General features: G+C 36.9%; 5 pseudogenes; all 5 read left to right on the top strand.

Annotated features, from left to right (window-relative positions):
• Positions 1 to 16,990, top strand: part of LOC149212544 (large ribosomal subunit protein eL21x/eL21w pseudogene) — a 49,365-nt pseudogene extending 32,375 nt beyond the window's left edge.
• A 929-nt stretch (positions 16,991 to 17,919) lies between these two features.
• On the top strand, positions 17,920 to 18,255 carry LOC149212543 (large ribosomal subunit protein eL21z/eL21y pseudogene; annotated as a pseudogene).
• Positions 18,256 to 18,548: 293 nt separating this feature from the next.
• LOC149212542 (large ribosomal subunit protein eL21x/eL21w pseudogene) lies at positions 18,549 to 18,884 on the top strand (annotated as a pseudogene).
• A 659-nt stretch (positions 18,885 to 19,543) lies between these two features.
• On the top strand, positions 19,544 to 20,246 carry LOC149212541 (large ribosomal subunit protein eL21z/eL21y pseudogene; annotated as a pseudogene).
• A 345-nt stretch (positions 20,247 to 20,591) lies between these two features.
• LOC149212540 (large ribosomal subunit protein eL21x/eL21w pseudogene) lies at positions 20,592 to 21,011 on the top strand (annotated as a pseudogene).
• Positions 21,012 to 21,928: the final 917 nt, after the last annotated feature.

The raw sequence follows: 21,928 nt of genomic DNA, 5'->3' as shown, positions 1-21,928 counted from the left end.
ATGTGTTGAGATACCTCAGAGGCACTACTCAGTATGGTCTTTGGTATAGATGGACAGAGGGAGAGAATCTGCAAGGCTTCACAGATGCAAATTGGGCGAGAATTCCATCAGATCGGAAGAGCACATTAGGAGGAATTTTCAATGTTGGGTCAGCAACAATTTTTTGGTACATCGGGAAGTAGAGATCAGTTGCACTCAACTCAGAAGAAGAAGAGTACATGGTTACCAGTCAAGAAACTTGTCAAGCTATCTGGATGAGGAAGATTCTTGTTGGGTTATTTGGCTAGATGATGGATCCCACTATGATTTACTATGACAATCACAGTTGTATCAAACTCTCTGATAATCAAGTTTTTCATGACTGACCAAAGAATATCGACATTTGGTATCACCATCTACGAGATTGTGTGCAGAGGTGGATCATGTTATTAGAATACATTCCTACAGAGGAACAAGATGAAAATATTTTGACAAAGGCTTTGTCAAGAGGAAAATTCGAGTTCCATAGAGGTAGGATTGGGGTATCTGATAATCCCTTTCTTGTTGAGAGGGAGTGTTGAAAATGCAGCAAGAAATTCCTAATTTAATTTTCCTTTGAATTAAATTAGGAGAAAATTGTAATTCCACATCACAAGACATCTTGAATGAGTTAACTAAGTTGTTATCACTCAGTTAGCTTAGTTAATTCAAGTTGAGGGCTTAACTTGCATTTTGTACGATGATTCCAAAATGTTAGGAGCCCAGGTTGAGTTAATTTCAGTTGTAACAATTTAAATCAGTTAAATTGAGTTAAGGTCAGTTAAATTAGCTTCAACTATTGGAGTAACTAGTAGGAGGTCTAGCAATGGGGTTAATTAGCTTCAGTGTTCAACCAGTTAACTTATCAATCAACCTTAATCAACTCATGCATGCATGAAATTCGAGTTCAAGGGAAGTGTACTATCAATTGTATAATTATTCAAGTTGTACAGATGTGCATACAGTCAGAGAAGGGCCTATAGGGATTGCGCAGTTCTGGATGGGGAATTTCCCTAAATAATAGGGGCTAATTCCTAATTGAACAATGCAAGGAAATAGGGACTTTGGCATGCAATAATTTGGTTAAGTATTGACCAGAGCTGGCTTGTGAAGAAATGAGATAGATTATACTTGTGCGGAGGTTTCTCAGGCTTGAGCAAGCATTGCATTCTTCTTTATTTTCTGACTAATGCAATATAGATAGTAAGGGGTTTTGAGCAGTTGCTTTCCCCTATATAAATCCTCATGTATGTGTGTTATCATGATTCATGATTTTGATATATGTTCTCAATCATGAATTTCTTTCCACAAATGAGTAGAGTAGATTTGAGTCTTATGTTTTAGAACATTACATGAGTAGTATTGAATCTACAATTAATTTCAACATTATACATGTGAGAGGTATAGATAGAGAAATTACATAAATTCTTTAATTTTGTTAGAGGAATTACATGCAAGAAATATAGATAGAGCAATAACATATGTTATTTTATTTTGTTTTCAGATAGAGACTACAAGGGTAGTTGGGGCTTGATACCATAATGTTCTTCGAAACATTTTTTTTTTAAATAGGTACCCAATGCACAAGGAATTAAACTCTAACGACTTGAAAGAAATATCTAGGATTGAGTTGGGTCAATCCTAGGTACCAAATCAATCCTATCCAGTTATTTCAAGTACCTAGAGCTTCATTCCTTTTGTGTTGGGTACCTAGGATCCACTTCGAGAATGATAGAGGATTCAATTTTTTAATACAATTTTTTTGATAAGGAGTTGTTTGAATCACTTACATTTGAATAACACTAATATGATGTGACTATATGGTTTACGTAGAAATTTGTCTTCCTACTCGAGCTAAGTAATATGAAATAAGTCTCCATTTGGTTCCACATTTCCTAGATCGCCGGGGTGGTCATTAGCCTATGTTAAGTTGCGTTATATTATGTAAGATGAAATTGTGAAGGCAATGTGCATGATGGCTATAGGGTTGTGCTTTCAAGGAAATGAAGGTTGAGGTGTTGTGAAAGTGATGCATACTATGATTATCCTGACTACAAAGTTGTTGTGATGTTATATTATTTTGCATTAACTAAAGTTTATCTTACATTGTATTATTTTTATTATAATATATGGTATGGCATTCACATGAAGTTTTAATATAACCTTGTGTATTATGATAATTTTAATAGAATTAGAAATAAAAATATTTCAATGTCTAAAAATGTGAATATATAAAAAAATAGGAAAATATAATAAAAAATATAGAGTATAATTATAAAGTATAATTTCATTTTATCATATAAATTAAATAATGATACTTTATATCTGTAATATAATATTACATGTTAAAATTTATATAAAATATAAATAGTATTATAAAGAATCAATGTTAAATATATCTTAATTCTCAATTTATATATTACAAACCTTTTTAAAAATTAAAAAATATCATCTTAATACATTTAATAATCCTTCCATACTTGTGAAACTTTGTTAATTATATAAATGATATAAAATATACTATTTTCTTTATCTTTATTAATATCAATATAATAGAATGTATACTTAAAAATATGGGTTAGAAGGTTATAAGGTGTGTTGACCAAACAACCAAATAGATCGGTGGGAGTCGTTGACGGTCAGCACATGTCTGAGTAACGTGTCTAAAAATGAATGGTGTGTATGTGTTAGGTCCCTATACTACTAGTGTAGACCCTTATTGTTATTAGTGCAACCCCCTTATTGTATTGTTGTGCCCATGTAGTCTCCAGATTGTTATTATTGTGCCCCATACAAGTTCACTATTGTTATTGTTGTGCCCTTACAATATTATTTTTATATAGACTCTAATTATATTATGACCCCTTAGACTCCTATATCTAGAAAGGAGGTCTTTTCATTTGTATCATCCAATAATTGTTGAGTTGTGTAATGTAAAGGAGTTGTCCCCCTCGAAGAGACTGATTTTGAAGTTTTTGATCTATCTTTTCTTCTACATTAGGGGAATTTTGAGTCTAAGATGGGTCTCCTAAGAAAAATGTACAACCAAAATAAAATTTATAAGAACCAATAGGATTCAATATGATGATGTCAACCATGGGGGATGATTCACCATTTTTGAAGTAAAAAAGTAAAAAGATTAAAAAATAATAAAACTATATTTTCAACTCGTATTTTCGACTTATCTCCCTAACATATTACTCAAATTTCGAGAAGGAGTACTCGCTGGATGAAGAATTTGATTCATCATCCAAGGAGTACCCATTTTGCATACTTTTGATGGGCCCTGCTAAACGAAAAATGAGAAATACATGAAAAGACGTGATTGCAATCACGTTTTTTCATGTATTTCTTACTTTTCGTGTAGCAGGGCCTATCGAAAGTATGCAACATGGGTGATCCTTGGATGAGGAATCAAATTCTACATCCAATGAGTGTTTCCACTCGAAATTTGAGTAAAGCCATAAGGAAATAAGTTAAAAATACAACTTGAAAAATATGTTTTTCTTTTTTCCCTCTAAAATTTGATGATGTAATCTAATATTGTTTTATTATTTCCACTATTGTTTTATAATTTCCTTAGGAGGCCCATTTTATACCTCAAAACTCCCCTAATGATTTTATGAGTTGGTTGCATAACATTCGGTATCAGGGCTTTGAATTCTAGGGTTTCGCTACTTCAAACAAGTCATCGTGAAATTTTCGCTATAACTTTTTTTGTACGAAACTTCAGAAGCTAAAATTAAAACCCATTTGAGCCAAAATATTGATTAATTTCGTGTCTAAATTTTAGATTGTTTCTCACTATATTTGCTGAGATATGAGATGAGGACGTTAGTGTTTTTGTAGGCTCTAGAATTCCATCTCAAATAGGTGACCTAAAGAAAATCGTCATAACTTTATCTCTGAGCATCAGATTTAAATATCGTAAAAAGTAACAGAAAGAGGACAGACTTTAGTTTCTTGGGTATCATTTTCATGGCCGAAGGTCGAAATAGTGACACGTGGCATGTCACACAATTTCTCTCTGTTGAACCTGTCTATAATCAGGTCAACATGGGAGATTGGGCATAAATATTTCTTGGAGAATCCAATCTTGATCAGACTTGGGCTGGAAAGAGGACTCAAAGGGCTACCAAAGGACGAAATTTCAGAACTTGGAGATCCTATATTATAGATTTACAATCATTTCAATATACAGCTCCTAAAATCAAGAAGACAAATGACCCAAATCAAGAAAATAGAAACACCTTGTAAGAAAAATTGGATGGATGATTTGAAGAATGCGATCGAAACTAAGATAAATGGTTTTATCTATGGAATGGAAGCTAATATTGATGGTATAGAAGCAAAATTTAAAGGCAACATGGAATATTTGAACAAAGACATGGAAGTTTTGAAGAAAGGTTGGACAAAGTTGCTACAAGAAAGGCTTCCTAATGGCGAAAAGGTAGTAGACGAAAATCATGATGAGAACAAAAGAAATGTTAATCATAATTTCATAGAATCTAATGTTGGATTGAAGACTTTCCATATTCCAAATATCAATATGAGGAAGTTTGATGGCAAGGATCTCGTAACATGGATACTACAGATGGAGCAATATTTTGATCTCCATAATGTGAAAAACACACAAAAAGTGCGTATTGTAACTTTATATTTAGAGCCCAATCTGTTTTTATGGTATCGATGGCTTTGCTCTCGTAAAAAAATTGTCACCTTGTCCATTTTTATGAAGAAAATGATAGCACATTATGAGGATACAAAGAGAAACACCTTCTTTAGCCAATTGATAAATCTCAAACAACAGGGTTCAATGGAAGAGCACATTTAGGACTTCCAAAACTTGAACATAAGGGTAAAGGATATTCCATAAGAGCATAGGATTTATGTCTTCATAGGGACTTTACATACTATCATCCAACATGTGGTTCACCTTTGGGAACTTGATTCATTGGAGAAGGCATTCAGGGTGGCCAGAAAAGTGGAAAGCAAAATTATGGAAACAAGGAAGTCTATCACTCACAACTATAAAGACAGAAGTGTTGTTGATCCTAACCTTCCACAACCTACAAGGTTGACACCACAATAGTTGGAGGAAAAAAGAGAAAAAGGGCTTTGTTACAGTTGTGATAGAAAATACACTAACGATCATAAGAGTGTTGAGAATAAATTATTTTTCATAGATTGTGAAAGGGAGGAAGAAAAGGATCAAGAAACATCAAAAGAAGAGGATATACACCAGGAACCAACCCCAGAGAAAGAAGAAATGAATCCGACCATATATTATAATGCATTGGAACTTTATGGATATCATCCACCATCCATCACATCATCTTTAAGAGAAATTTCTAAGGTTCAAGCAGTGGAATATCACATCGAGCATCAACAACAAGTTCTCCAACTCTTAAAGGATAACCTAACTTTTGCGCAGAATCAAATGAAACAACATGCAGATCAACATCACAGTGAAAGAAGTTTTGATGTAAGTGACTGGTATTTTTACGGCTACAACCATACAGACAAATGTCCCTCAAGAAAGGCTAAGAATGATAATAAATTATCACCAAAGTACTATGGTCCTTACAAGGTGTTGCAAAAGATTGGTACTATGACATACAAATTGGAGCGTCCTACATCTTCTTGAGTGAACCGAGTTTTCCATGTTTTAGGCTTAAAGAAAGTTATAGGTGAAAAGCTCCCATTTCAAACAATATTGTTGGAACTTGACAAGGAAAGAAAAATCATATTGGAACCTTAAGAGGTCACAGAAATAAGAACCCGAAAGCTATGAAATCGATCGATTTCAGAGTATATCATCAAGTAGAAGAACTTAACCACTGAAGATTCCACGTAGGAGGATGAGAATTTTATAGAAGCATATAGAACTACTCAAGCGTTGAGAACAACACTTTTTTGGAGGAGAGGGGCATGTTAGGTCCCTATACTACTAGTATATCCCCTTATTGTTATTAGTGAAACCCCCTTATTGTATTGTTGTGCCCATGTAGTCCCCATATTGTTATTATTGTGCCCCATAGAATCCCACTATTGTTATTGTTGTGCCCTTACAATATTATTGTTATGTAGGCTCTGATTATATTGTGACCCCTTATACTCATATATATAGAAAGGAGGTCTTTTCATTTGTATCATCCAAGAATTGTTCATTTGTGTAATGTAAAGGAGGTTTACCCATTGAAGAGACTGATTTTGAAGTCGTTGATCTATCTTTTATTTTGTTTTATGAGCTGGTTGCAGAAAAATCCCTTTGTAAAAAAAGTAGTCTATAATGCGACTTTTTGGAAAATGATACGACATTCCCATGGATGATCATACATTATACTGTCATGCCAAGGGAAGCATTCCCATACACAACATGGCGAAGATTACAGGGCCTTTTGATTTTCCAGGTGCTCCTCTTTCCGAATCCATTTGCAGCTTTGGTGAGTAGATAGTTCCCAAGGTCTGACAACGAATAAGGGTCATCGCCAATGTCCTGTCGGACGTGGAAATTAAATCATTGTGTTGGCGCGACACATTGATTCAATTTGAAATTTGAATTTATTTGCATTCACACGAAATATTGCAATGTATTTGCATTTTTTATCCCAAATTAATTCGCTGCAAATATAAAAAAATTGATGATATTCAGTCTGATTCATTCATTCATATTATTCAAATGCAGGTCGAGTTTAAATCATAGGTGATGCATTTCCCCCAGTCTGGTACAGGGTGTGTACATCCTGGAACGCGATCGGCAATACCGTAGGTTCGGTCGCAATGCTCTGGCCGAGAAGTGGTGGGGTTTTTTCAACTTAAAGCTTCTTCAACCGCTGATAGACTTAGTTGAGGGCGATTGCATTTTCAGCGCCGTATACAAATGGAGCAAGAAGGTTGCGGGCTTCTAGTTCCACCCGTAGGGCATGCCCAAGATTGTGGTGGCCTTTAGAGGAACGATTACCAAACCTGGGTCCTTCGCCGGAGACATCAAGCTGGATCTCCAGATCCTAAGAAACACACTCCACACGACTACCTGGTTCTGGAGGAAATTTGACATGGTGAAGAAATAAGTTTCAATCGCAGGCGAGAGAACATGTGGATCGTCAGGCATTCCCTCGGGACAACCATGGCAATGCTCATGGGCAGGCGGATGGCGGAGTAGGGGAAGTTCCTGGAAGATCATCCCTTCAATCTTCCCTTCCTGTCGGCTCCCGTGGACATAATAAGGGACAAAAAGGTCAAGTGCAGTCTCCATATCGCAACCACCCTTGTGGTTATCGGGTTGGACTTGGCGTTCAAGGACAAGCGCAACATCACAGAGTCCCACAATGCCTTCTTTTCCCTACGCTTGTGGGTTCCCTGCCTCTATGTTAATCTGAAGGATGATTTATGTTTAGGTTATGTAGTGTATTTTGGCATTCACTAGATGATGCAGCAAATCAGCGCCGGAAGCATTGAGAGCTTCGTGGCACCCCATTCGTTCACAATTCATTCAATGATTGCATTATGTTTGTGTTCAGGGTGGAGTCGAAGGCGTTGCATGTTATTCCCTCCGTGAGGCTTGCGTTCAGTTTGGTCCTGGCATCAGACCTCAGGAGGGCACATGGGATCCATCAATGGTAGGAGTTGGATGTCAAAATCCGGTGCAGCAAATGCAAGATTCCATAATGATTTTAGCAATTCTTCTGGCACCAATTTTCCAAGAGGATACAAGACACTTAAGGAGTTGCATAAGTGTTGAATGTTTTTTTTTTTATCCATGAGTGCAATAAGTATACATATGTAAACAAGTTCTTATGTTTCCATATGAATGTTGTAACTCTCATTGGTTTATGGGACTTATGGGCTGGTAGTCTATTCATGACAATAGTTAGTGATAGGTTGAGCATTTGTTGTAGGTTGGCTCATGAATTATGGTCAAATTGAATTTGTCATGTAAAGGAGAGAATAATTAATTAATGGTTTTGGAGAGTAAAATGAGATAAAGGGCATTTATCTCCTTTTGCATTGTAAAAAGTTAGTGAAAGGTATTTATAAATGAAGAAAGAATACAAAGAAGTACTTGAGAGGCCGTTGAGAGCACGAACTCTTTGGAGTGGATGTTTATTCTATATTGATACAATGTTATAATAATGTTATAACTTTAGTTGAGATGAAAGTGTGATATTTTAGAGATGAAAATAATGTTGAAAAGTGGGTTTGCTTCCCGAGTTTGTATTATAAATATTTATTTATGTTTATGGCTATGATTATTTTGTTTTATTGTTATGATATTTATTATAATGGTTGTCATTTTATAATTTTAATTTTTATATTTTAAACATTTGTAGTTTTAAAATATATTATTATATTTTTCATTTAGTGTGATTTTTTTTTTTTTAAATTATGTGTTGTTATTATTATTTTAATTTATGTTTAATTTTATTAAAAGCACATGGCTTTATGATGGTTTATGGGGCATAGAATAGATGATGGTGTGAAGGTCATTGGTTTCCATCTATGTTAAGGGTTGGTGTGGCCTAGGTTGGGTGCAATCCCCAGGTGATTTTGACATCTTAGATGCCCCTAGGTTGCGGTTTCTCAGGCCACAAGTCAAGCCTAATGTAATCTCTGAGAACTCATATGACTTGACAAAAAAACGTGCATGGATTTAATCATAACAATATAAATTATATTTAATTACTTTGGATAAAATTAAGCTTTAACATAGTGGATTTATAAGTTGATTAGGTCGTTTTACATTTTGTACAACCAAAGTAAAGATATATCATTGCTTTTATAGTGTGTGTGTGTGTACAAAAAATTGTAAAAGTTATGCTTCATATGGCCAAGTATCTCTTTCAACAAAGTAGCAAGGTTTGATGATGTGAATATTTTCCATGCTTAAAAGGTTGCCCAATTTGTAACTTCGCTTATTTATGCCTAATTTCTTATGTAATATTGAAGCAAGAAAGATATTGAAGCTTTACTGAAGATCACTACTGGAAGGAGCCCTAGATAACTAAACCTAACCCAAAATGGATTTGAAGCCATCACATTGCTCAAAATTACGATATTATAGAGGGTGATCACACAAATTTGATGGTAAAAAAAGTGGCAATGGGGTGTATAGGAATGTGCATGCACACATACATGCTTGTTTTTTTAGACATGTGCACATGTTTGTGAGCCTATGACCACTGTGTTCCCTAAACTACCATGTAGGCTACCATTTCAACACCAAATCAACATGTTGTTCCTTGAGATGTATTGGCTAGGAAACTATGCCAAGACACTAATACAACTCATAATTCCTTAATCTATAATATCATTTTTTTAATAACTAAACTCTTAGGCTAATTTAAGAAAAAAAGGATTACAAGTTGGGTGATAGTAAAGAGAAATACAAGGAACAAAAATAAGGAGATGAACATGTTAATGCAAACAAATTTACAGCTCTTGTTAAGATGAATACATATTGAGCATAAAGAGTTCAGTAGTAATATAAAATGTGTTTCGGCGAATACACAAGTATACCAAAGTGATTGTAATGATAATGTAAAGTCATATTAGATACTTCAAGTATCATTCATGAAATATTATACATTCATCAAATCAATAAAAATGTATTTACAATAGGGGAAGTAATATCAAATTGCTATCTTCAAAGCTTTATTTATATAGATGAGGTCTCAAATACATAGACTAAAAATGATCTGGATATCCAAGAAAAGATGCAATAACTTAGAAGGTTTATAGATTAATACAAATTGAAAAAATTGAATCTTAAAAATGGGTAATTACAATTTATTAGTGTTCTTTCACTATTCTTGAAAAGATTTAGCCTTGATTTCAAAAAAAAAATAATCTAAATCCGTTGGTCTTGAGCTTTAGATTTCTTTAATACCAAATATTTTGGTAATTCTATTAGCCATCTCAACAATTTTATAGGCATAAATTTCCAAAAATAAAATTTGACTCTTCTAACATTTAGGATATAAAATAATAATTGTGCCAAATATACATCCATCGTGCTATTATTTTTTATTACCTATGAACTTCTTCTATTAAATCAATTCTGGAATGCTGAGCTATATTATTTAAATGATTACTTGAAGGATAGCTATAACTAGCCATTTTCTTTTTTTAATTACCTATGAACTTGTTCTATTAAATCAATTCTAGAATACTGAGCTATATTCTTTCAATGATTACTTTAAGGATAGTTATAACTAACCATTTTCCTCCACATTTGATGCAGAATCTGAGTTTTTGGAGATCACCCTTTATCTTGTATCTACTTCATTCTCTATGCACTCTATTGTACTTTCTATCCATCAATTGATAAATTTCTCATATCCACCTTTTTGTTTTGTAAATAAGCTTTTTTCTCATCAATAGATAAAATATGAGTAATCAAATCTACGTCTATGGCATATTTTGGCATTGCGCTCTAGTTTTCCTTAATAGAAAATCTTTTGCTAAATATATTAGATGTTTCAATAATTTTTTAAGGCTAAATTTCCAAAAATAACAAAATCTTTTGCTAACTATATTTTCTATTTTAATAATATTTTAGGCCTGAATTTCCAAAAATAAAATTTGACTCTTCTAACATTTAGGAGAAAAACAATAAGTGTTTCCAAATAATCATCCATCATGCTATTATGTTTTGATTACTTGTTAATTGGTTCTATTGGATCAATTTTGGAATATTGAGCTTTATTCTTTCAATGATTACTTGTAGGATAACTATGGCTAATATTTTCCTCCATATTTGATGCAGGTTCTGAGGCTTTTTGAAGATTGATCTCCTTTATCTTGTTTCAACTTAATTCTTTGTGCACACTTTGTTGTACTTTGTATCCATCAATTGTTAGATTTCTCATTTATTCACCCTTTCATTTTGTAAATATGCCTTTTGATGATCAATAGATAGAATCTAGATAGTGAGATATATGTCTCTCAGCACACAAATCTTCTTTTCCTGTCAATTTTCACAATATGATGGCTTAGATTCATCAAATTGTGCCACATATTTCAAAATTTTCACCTTTTACATCTCTTTCTTGTTCTTTTATGTTAATATAAATAATCTAGATATTTGGAGGATCCAAAATCTAAGAATTTATTTAATCTATAAATTATCAAAATTTGGATCTCAATGTTGGAAAACTGAAAAGTATGTATATCACAAAATTTATTTAGATATAGAAAAACAAGAACTGGAGGATGGAGTCTTTCTTAATTGGATAGCCAAAGAAACACTTTATTTGAGGCCAATTAGTTAAATTCAGGGTTTTCCATGTATGTTTTAACCCTATAGAATTAATTTTTGGAAATAGATTCTAATGAGACAAAAAAGATACAATGGAAAACACACACATTAACATAGAGATTTTATCCTGGAAACCCAAAATCGGGAAAAATAGAAATATTTTTCAGTAAATTTTTCTTTATAGTATTACAATACACTATATATATATCCCACGACATCTATAAAATGCCAATCGATCACTAGTACAAATGGGGCCAAATAATGAAAACAATTCATCAAATATGTGACTTATTGGTGTTAGTTATCCGACATATTAGGGCTCAACAACCCATCGATGGAATTGTGTCAAATAGTCAACACTTTAGTTAACGTCTAATATTCTTCAGTATAAACATTGATTATCTGACACAAAAAATTGTTGAAATTGTCATAAAAAAATCGACGTTTTGAAGTCAGTTTTTCGACGTTGTAATTCATCTGATATATGATGCACGAACCATCGAATATCCTACAGGTCCCGTGTTGCGTTCTGTCACCCCAGACTTGAAAAATTACGACAATTTTCTATCATATATTCGATAATTCGTTACTTTAGTCCGACGAGAAAAATCAACGTTTAGTCATCGTATAATCGACGATCTACCTAGATTGTGCGATGGGAGTGTTATCTCTCTCATGATTCCTTCTGTCGGCATAGAGTGGCCTATTTGACGTATCAATGCCACATAACCAACGTGACATTGGATTAGTTCGATGAGAGCTTTGAATATCAGGTGTGTTGTTCCGTCGGTATGGGGTACACAGTCCGTGTTGAGGAATCTATAGGGAAATAATTATAGTGATTTCTCTTTCCTTGATAGCCGCGTGTGATGTATTTTTACTTATTATTATATGTATGTATCATTAAACAACTACCAAAAACAAGAAGAACAAGAACACATAATATAGGCGGAAAGCCAGGGAAAAAACCTCTCCACTTGAGAGGAAAAATGAGAAATCTCTTCTCTTCTGTATAGATTCTCTAATTGATGAATTCTAAGACCTTAAGATTGACCTCAAAAACCTCCAAGACCAATACCAACCTATTTTTACGATGTTCTAACCTTGATCCAGTCAAGCCTAGTCAAAATCTCTTCCGATAGCACTTCTTCGACCTCGAGCTGTAGAATTTTGGCCTTCAACGCAGATCTGAAATTTTGGCCCCCCCCCAAGAGTTGCTACTACCACACATCTCAGCTTCAGTCTACCTTTTGAGACTTCCTTTGACCTTCCCTTGCCTTCCCCTCACCTCTTGAGCTTGAGTATGACCCATGGTGACCTTCACTTTACCTACTTGCCTTCTTTTCTCCAAGATCGAACTTGTATATAGAAACCCTAGATCTCCTGTAGAAACCCTACTTCTCCTTAGCATGTGTGAGAGATAAACAACCCAAACAAAGATCTTTTTCGTCCTCTTCCTTCTTTGTTGCCTTCTTTTTCCTTCTTCTTCTCTAGAATGAGAGATGAGTGAATGTTTCTCAAGGAAGACAATTTTCCTCCTATATATATGCTCTTCAAGGTGGATGTGGTTCTTCCTTTTAGGCTAATTTGCCAAATTCTAGAATAACATGGTCTTGGAGGGTATCTGGAAACTTTTCAAGACACAAATAATTTTCTTTACAAGTTACAATGTGTCAAATGGGGGTCTTCAACTTATGACAATGACTCTTTTGACTTATTGACCTAGGACAAACCTTAGAAGCACTCAATGCGTGCTTGACCTATAAAATAAAATACCTTGAGCATGAAACCCATGCTCCAAAAATAATAATAATAATTTTCTTTCATTTTACACTTTACAAGAATCAAAAGTACATTTCATCTTTATGAAGACCAAAACTAGTTACACATTTTTCAACACTTCCTCTTAACTAGGGAGGTATTCATAAATGGTACATGGACATTCTCAATATGAAGATATCTCATAAGAAGAGTCAGATTGGTAACCCATATGTTTAGCATCATACCAACTAGCATTGTCACATAGCAAGGCCTTGAATGACAGTTGTATCTCTCCACAAGATCAGAGCACAATGCTAGAGAGACCAATGATTTATAAACACCATCATCATTGTCTCTCAAGGTACATACTCCACCTGGGTGTTCACAAAGTATGACCTTCTTTGGACTATTCTTATCTTGGATAGCCAATCCTCAAAGACTATCAGTCCATGACTACTCTCATCTTGGATGCCCTACCACATCCTTAGAGAGTATCATATGCCATATGCTTACCCAATCCTCTATTCTGTCTTCCCAACTGGAGACAAGAATGATGTTCCTATCTCTCCCTCTCAACTAGGGAGGATACATCAACCAAACCAAGCTTGTCTCTCAAATACACAAGCTTCTTATGAGGAAGATATTTTGTCAGTATGTAAGCTACCTGCTTATGAGTGGAGATATACTGTAGTTGCAACACACCATCTTGTACTAGCTTCCGAATATAGTGATACTTGTTGTTGATATGCTTTGTCTTTCCATGAAATATTGGGTCTTCAAACAATCATATACAACTGGTGTTATCATAATGTATCATTGTAGGGTCCATAGGTCTTTCAAATAGGTCAGATAACAACTTCCTTAACCAGACTGTGTCTTTGCTTACTTCATAGGTTACAATATACTCAGCCTCAACACTACTCAAAGCAATTGTATCTTAATTTCTACTCATCCATGAGACCATGGAAGATCCTAAACTGAAACATTCTCCTGTAGTGCTCCTTCCATCTTTCTCACTACCTCCCTAGTCAAAAATTGTATATGCAATCAGGTGGACATTATTCCTTCTATCGTACCAGGCAATAGTGGATGGTTCTTCAACAATGTAAACTTTGAAACGGGAACTCTGGCCAAAAAACCCCGAAAAAACATCAAAAACAGTGCTAAAAACGAAAAGTGTGTATACTGGAACGATGATTTTATTTTTTAGGGGTCAATTTTGAACATGTTTTAAAAATGGCAGTGACTACGAAATTTACTACAAAATTTTCGTGCAAAATATAGCTTCAAAACGAAAAAGTGATATACTGGAACGATGATTTTTTTTTTTAGGGTCAATTTTCAAATTTTAAAAAAAATGCTAGTAAAACCAAATTTTTATGTGCTACGAATCACCCCAAACAGTGCTTACTGGGCATCCAATACTATATATATATATATATATATATATGGGGTCTATGAATAAATAAAAATCATGGTTGTGTGTGAATAATGTTGTTTAAAGAAATTCGTTATAAAACTACAAAGAAGAAAGATGAGGTTTTACAACCAACTAAATTGAGACCTCCTTTTCTAAACAGTCAAAAGAAAGTAGGAACAGTATAGACAGGTCGAAACCCTCTTCCTTTCTAGTATAAAAGAAAAGGAATTTATCAGTCTTGAAATAAACATTATATATAGAGTTCGATAAATGTCTTCACCAAGAGTCATATCCATTGTAAACAAGACTTAGACAAGTAACCATTTACTGTAAAAAAATGCAGCTAAATATCATGAAGTTAAAGAAAATGCAACTTACACTTGGGAATATATACATATCGCATAAACTCTGTGTCCAAATGGCTAATGACCGTGAGAGAAAACTAACCAATTTGTCTAAAAGAAATGAGTTTATAACGAGAGCCACAACAGTGGTAGATAAAAGAAACGAGTTTATAACAAGAGCCACAACAGTGGTGGATGGAAGTCCGTGACAAGAACGGAAAGGACCATCTACCTTTGACTTTGCTTTGCTGCTTACTTAGGTATACTCTGTAACTTTTTCTTGATCTGCACTTGAAACTGGATCCAAGATCATTCAAGCTTTATTCAAGACAAAAAGCTCTTTTTAGGATAGAGAAGTAAAAACTATATTTGAGATCTCTCTTTTACAAATTTGCAATGGAAATTCTTGATTAATGTCCCAAAAAAGTCATACATATGCGTGTACCAATATAAATATGTTAGAAAAGAAAAAACTATTGTAATTAAATAAATAAATTTAACAATATCATATATAAACACTAAATAAACATGGATAGAACAGGCCAACTAAGTACAAAAATCGTGACATGGATAGAACAGGGCAACTAAGTACAAAAATCGAGACATGGATAAAACAGAGTAACTACGTACAAAAATCGAGACAATGAATCTCGATAATACAATATATATCATCAAGTGACTAACTACGAACAAAAATCAAGACAATGAATCTTGATAATACAATATATATCATCAAGTTCATCGCAAATAGATAGTACATTCATTTGTGAATAATCATGTTCCTCTTAAAATAGATATACTATTTAGTTTCTTAAGATAGATATACTATTTACTTTCTATTTGTACCTATATAGTTTCTTTCTTACATAGAGATACACATAATTATATGAAGACACAAAAAGAGAGATAGATATTTACGTTGTTACAATAGATAAAAAAAAAAAAAGACAGATTACATTAGCCCTGTGATGTGAACTTTTTATGAAAAATAAGGCACTAACATATTATCATTGCAAGAAATTGAAGAGGTTGAAAAACAAATCTAAAATAGCATCTATGCTCAACAATATGTCGGTTGAGCCCTGTGATGTGAACTGCTTGTTTACTGTCAATGCCCTGTAAAAGAGTTGGATTAAAGATGTTTTAGAACTTCATTTCCAAAAAGGCAAAATTTTTATTGTAATTTTTTACTTCATTAAATAGATCGTATTTTGTCAACATTAAATAGATTGGATTTTGTCAACATTGTTAGCAAAATGTATGCCATGAAATCAAATGAAAAACGCGCCAATCGATGTACAGTTGTACAATATGAAAATCAGTGTATTGCCACATCACATAACTCGATAATAATATGCTCAACTTATATATTCAGATTTTCATTAATACCCAGAGTTTACCTGAGTCGTATTTATTTCACTTTGCCAAAAACATAATCACAATCGAAAAGAACCATAAACTAAGATTTGTTCATTTGAAGGGTCGCGAAACCATAAATATATAGTTTTACCAGGGATTGCATAGTGATATATAGTGTTTTGAAAATGCTAAGGGAAAATACTTATGATTTGATTCCAGCTGCGTAGGATGGAAAAAAACTATATAATTATAACACCAACGTGTTACGATGAGATGAGAGTTGTTACCTATTTCAAAATGCAGCGTGTGCTAGGAATTGCATTAGGAATTGCATCGGACGAGGGATCTGTTCGCCAGGCCCTTCAGGAAGAAGGGATATGCCCAGATCAGCGCATATCTGAGGACCTTCAAGATAGGTCAGTACATGGACGTTAAGGTCAATGGTTCGATTCACAAAGGGATGCCTCACAAGTTCTACCATGGCCGCACGGGCGTTGTCTGGAACGTCACCAAGCGAGCCATCGGCGTGGAAGAGGTTCGTAACAAGATTATCAAGAAGAGAATTCATGTTCGAATTGAGCATGTGCAACCATCTAGGTGCGCAGAGGATGCCTTGTTAAGAAGAAAAACCAATGACCGATTGAAGGCAGAGGCTAAAGCACGTGGTGAGCCTCCTCTCAGTACCAAGAGGCAGCCTGAAGGCCCTAAGCCAGGATTTCTTGTTGAGGGTGCTGTTTTGGAGACAGTCACACCTATTCCATATGATGTTGTTAATGATTTGAAGGGTGGATATTAAGATTTTAGAAGAGTAATTTTCTCTGGTTGTTTCATGATAAAGATGACCATCTCCTTATGAAAGTTCTACCCAGTAAGCACTGTTTGGGGCGATTCTGAGAATCGCCGGGTGGTGGGGCGATTCTCAGAATCACCCCGCCACCGCTCCACCACCAATTGTGGTGGCGGGGCGGTGGCGAGATGATTCTCAGAATCGCCCCACCACCCGGCGATTCTCAGAATCGCCCCAAACAGTGCTTACTGGGCAGAACTTTCATAAGGAGATGGTCATCTTTATCATGAAACAACCAGAGCCGACGGGACCTTCAAGATAGGTCAGTACGTGGACGTTAAGGTCAATGGTTCGATTCACAAAGGGTGCCTCACAAGTTCTACCATGGCAGCACAGGTGTTTTCTGGAACGTCACCAAGCGAGCCATCAGCATGGAAGAGGTTCGTAACAAGATTATCAAGAAGAGAATTCATGTTCGAATTGAGCATGTGCAACTGTCTAGGTGCGCAGAGGATGCCTTGTTAAGAAGAAAAACCAATGACCAATTGAAGGCAGAGGCTAAAGCACGTGGTGAGCCTCCTCTCAGTGCTAAGAGGCAGCCTGAAGGCCCTAAGCCAGGATTTCTTGTTGAAGGCGTTATTTTGGAGACAGTCACACCTATTCCATATGATGTTGTTAATGATTTGAAGGGTGGATATTAAGATTTTAGAAGAGTAATTTGCTCTGGTTGTTTCATGATAAAGATGACCATCTCCTTATGAAAGTTCTTCCCAGTAAGCACTGTTTGGGGCGATTCTGAGAATCATCGGGTGGTGGGGCGATTCTGAGAATCGCCCCGCCACCGCCCTGCCACCAGTTGTGGTGGCGGAGCAGTGGCGGGGCGATTCTGAGAATTGCCCCACCACCCGGCAGGACCTTCAAGATAGGTCAGTACGTGGACGTTAAGGTCAATGGTTTGATTCACAAAGGGATGCCTCAAAAGTTCTACCATGGCCGCCTGGGCATTGTCTGGAACGTCACCAAGCGAGCCATCGACGTGGAAGAGGTTTGTAACAAGATTATCAAGAAGAGAATTCATTATCGAATTGAGCATGTGCAACCGTCTAGGTGCGCAGAGGATGCCTTGTCAAGAAGAAAAACCAATGATCGATTGAAGGCAGAGGCTAAAGCGCATGGTGAGCCTCCTCTCAGTATCAAGAGGCAGTCTGAAGGCCCTAAGCCAGGATTTCTTGTTGAGGGTGCTGTTTTGGAGGCAGTGACACCTATTCCATATGATGTTGTTAATGATTTGAAGGGTGGATATTAAGATTTTAGAAGAGTAATTTTCTTTAGTTGTTTCATGATAAAGATGACCATATCCTTATGAAAGTTCTGCCCAGTAAGCATTTTTGGGGCGATTCTGAGAATTGCAGGGTGGTGGGGTGATTCTCAGAATCGCCCCACCACTCGGCGATTCTCAGAATTGCCCCAAACAGTGCTTACTGGGCAGAACGTTCATAAGGAGATGGTCATCTTTATCATGAAACAACCAGAGCCGGCAGGACATTCAAGAGAGGTCAGCACGTGGACGTTAAGGTCAATGGTTCGATTCACAAAGGGATGCCTCACAAGTTCTACCATGGTCGCACGGGCGTTGTCTGGAATGTCACCAAGCGAGCCATCGGCGTGGAAGAGGTTCGTAACAAGATTATCAAGAAGAGAATTCATGTTCGAATTGAGCATGTGAAACCGTCTAGGTGCGCAGAGGATGCCTTGTTAAGAAGAAAAACCAACGACCGATTGAAGGCGGAGGCTAAAGCACGTGGTGAGCCTTCTCTCAGTGCCAAGAGGCAGCCTGAAGGCCCTAAGCCAGGATTTCTTGTTGAGGGTGCTGTTTTGGAGACAGTCACACCTATTCCATATGATGTTGTTAATGATTTGAAGGGTGGATATTAAGATTTTAGAAGAGTAATTTGCTCTGGTTGTTTCATGATAAAGATGACCATCTCCTTATGAAAGTTCTGCCCAGTAAGCACTGTTTGGGGCGATTCTGAGAATCGTCGGGTGGTGGGGCGATTCTCAGAATCGCCCCGCCACCATAACTGGTGGCGAGGAGGTGGCGGGGCGATTCTGAGAATCACCCCACCACCCGGCAGGACCTTCAAGATAGGTCAGTACGTGGACGTTAAGGTCAATGGTTCGATTCACAAAGGGATTCCTCACAAGTTCTACCATGGCTGCACGGGCGTTGTCTGGAACGTCACTAAGTGAGCCATCGGTGTGGAAATGAACAAAGAGGTTCGTAACAATATTATCAAGAAGACAATTCATGTTCGAATTGAGCATGTGCAACCGTTTAGGTGCGCAAAGGATGCCTTGTTAAGAAGAAAAACCAATAACCGATTGAAGGCAGAGGCTAAAGCGCGTGGCGAGCCTCCTCTCAGTACCAAGAGGCAGCCTGAAGGCCCTAAGCCAGGATTTCTTGTTGAGGGTGTTGTTTCGGAGACAGTCACACCTATTCCATATGATGTTGTTAATGATTTAAAGGGTGGATATTAAGATTTTAGAAGAGTAATTTGATCTGGTTGTTTCATGATAAAGATGACCATCTCCTTATGAAAGTTCTGCCCAGTAAGCACTATTTGGGGTGATTCTGAGAATCACCAGGTGGTGGGGCAATTCTCAGAATCGCCCCAAATAGTGCTTACTGGGCAGAACTTTCATAAGGAGATGGTCATCTTTATCATGAAACAACCACAGCAAATTACTCTTATTAAATCTTAATATCCACCCTTCAAATCATTAACAACATCATCGCCAAGTGGTTGGGCGATTCTCAGAATCTCCCCGCCACCACCCCGCCACCAGTTGTGGTGGCAAGGCAGTGGCGGGGCGATTTTCAGAATCACCTCACCACCCGGTAGGACCTTCAAGATAGGTCAGTACGTGGATGTTAAGGTCAATGGTTTGATTCACAAAGGGATGCCTCACAAGTTCTGCCATGGCCGCACGGGCATTGTCTGGAACGTCACCAAGCGAGCCATCGACGTGGAAGAGGTTCGTAACAAGATTATCAAGAAGAGAATTCATGTTCGAATTGAGCATGTGCAACCGTCTAGGTGTGCAGAGGATGCCTTGTTAAGAAGAAAAGCCAATGACCGATTGAAGGCAAAGGCTAAAGCACATGGTGAGCCTCCTTTCAGTACCAAGAGGCAGCCTGAAGGCCGTAAGCCAGGATTTCTTGTTGAGGGTGCTGTTTTGGAGATAGTCACACCTATTCCATATGATATTGTTAATGATTTGAAGGGTGGATATTAAGATTTTAGAAGAGTAATTTGCTTTGGTTGTTTCATGATAAAGATGACCATCTCCTTATGAAAGTTATGCCTAGTAAGCACTGTTTGGGGCGATTCTCAGAATCGCCATCGCCGGGTGGTGGGGAGATTCTCAGAATCTCCCCAAACAGTGCTTACTGGGCAGAACTTTCATAAGGAGAAGGTCATGTTTATCATGAAACAACCACAACAAATTACTCTTCTTAAATCTTAATATCCACCCTTCAAATCATTAACAACATCATCGCCGGGTGGTTGGGCGATTCTCAAAATTGCCCCGCCACCACCCCGCCAACAGTTGTGGTGGCAGGGCGGTGGCGGGGCGATTATGAGACTCACCTCACCACCCGGTAGGACCTTCAAGATAGGTCAGTACGTGGACGTTAAGGTCAATGGTTTGATTCACAAAGGGATGCCTCACAAGTTCTACCATGGCTGCACGGGCATTGTCTGGAAAGTCACCAAGCGAGCCATCGGCGTGGAAGAGGTTCATAACAAGATTATCAAGAAGAGAATTCATGTTCGAATTGAGCATGTGCAACCGTCTAGGTGCGCAGAGGATGCCTTGTTAAGAAGAAAAACCAATGACCGATTGAAGGCAAAGGCTAAAGCGCGTGGTGAGCCTCCTCTCAGTACCAAGAGGCAGCCTGAAGGCCGTGAACCAGGATTTCTTGTTGAGGGTGTTGTTTCGGAGACAATCACACCTATTCCATATGATGTTGTTAATGATTTGAAGGGTGGATATTAAGATTTTAGAAGTGTAATTTGCTCTGGTTGTTTCATGATAAAGATGACCATCTCCTTATGAAAATTCTGCCCAGTAAGCACTGTTTGGGGCGATTCTGAGAATCGCCGGGTGGTGGGGTGATTCTCAGAATCGCCCCAAACAGTGCTTACTGGGCAGAACTTTCATAAGGAGATGGTCATATTTATTATGAAAAAACCACAACAAATTACTCTTCTTAAATCTGAATATCCACCCTTCAAATCATTAACAACATCATCACCGGGTGATTGGGCGATTCTCAGAATCACCCCGCCACCGGCCCGCCACCAGTTGTGGTGGCAAGGCGGTGGCGGGGCGATTCTGAGAATCGTCCCACCACTCGGTAGGACCTTCAAGATAGGTCAGTACGTGGACGTTAAGGTCAATGGTTTGATTCACAAAGGGATGCCTCACAAGTTCTACCATGGCTGCACGGGCATTGTCTAGAACGTCACCAAGCGAGCCATCGGCGTGGAAGAGGTTCGTAACAAGATTATCAAGAAGAGAATTCATGTTCGAATTGAGCATGTGCAACCATCTAGGTGCGCAAAGGATGCCTTGTTAAGAAGAAAAACCAATGACCGATTGAAGGCAAAGGCTAAAGCGCGTGGTGAGCCTCCTCTCAGTACCAAGAGGCAGCCTGAAGGCCGTAAGCCAGGATTTCTTGTTGAGGGTGCTGTTTTGGAGACAGTCACACCTATTCCATATGATGTTGTTAATGATTTGAAGGGTGGATATTAAGATTTTAGAAGAGTAATTTGCTCTGGTTGTTTCATGATAAAGATGACCATCTCCTTATGAAAGTTCTTAGGATTTTACCTGAACATATTTTTAAATTTTTTTAATATATGACTATTTATGTGTCAGTTCTTACATTTCTTTTACACTTTCCTTTGTAT

Source organism: Pinus tabuliformis, chromosome 1_1 (assembly GCF_031772625.1).
Source record: "Pinus tabuliformis cultivar Carrire ecotype Pingquan chromosome 1_1, CPIR1, whole genome shotgun sequence".
Classification (NCBI taxonomy): Eukaryota; Viridiplantae; Streptophyta; class Pinopsida; order Pinales; family Pinaceae; genus Pinus; species Pinus tabuliformis.
The sequence above is the reverse complement of the archived record's forward strand: the minus strand, read 5'-3'. Positions and strand labels throughout refer to the sequence as shown.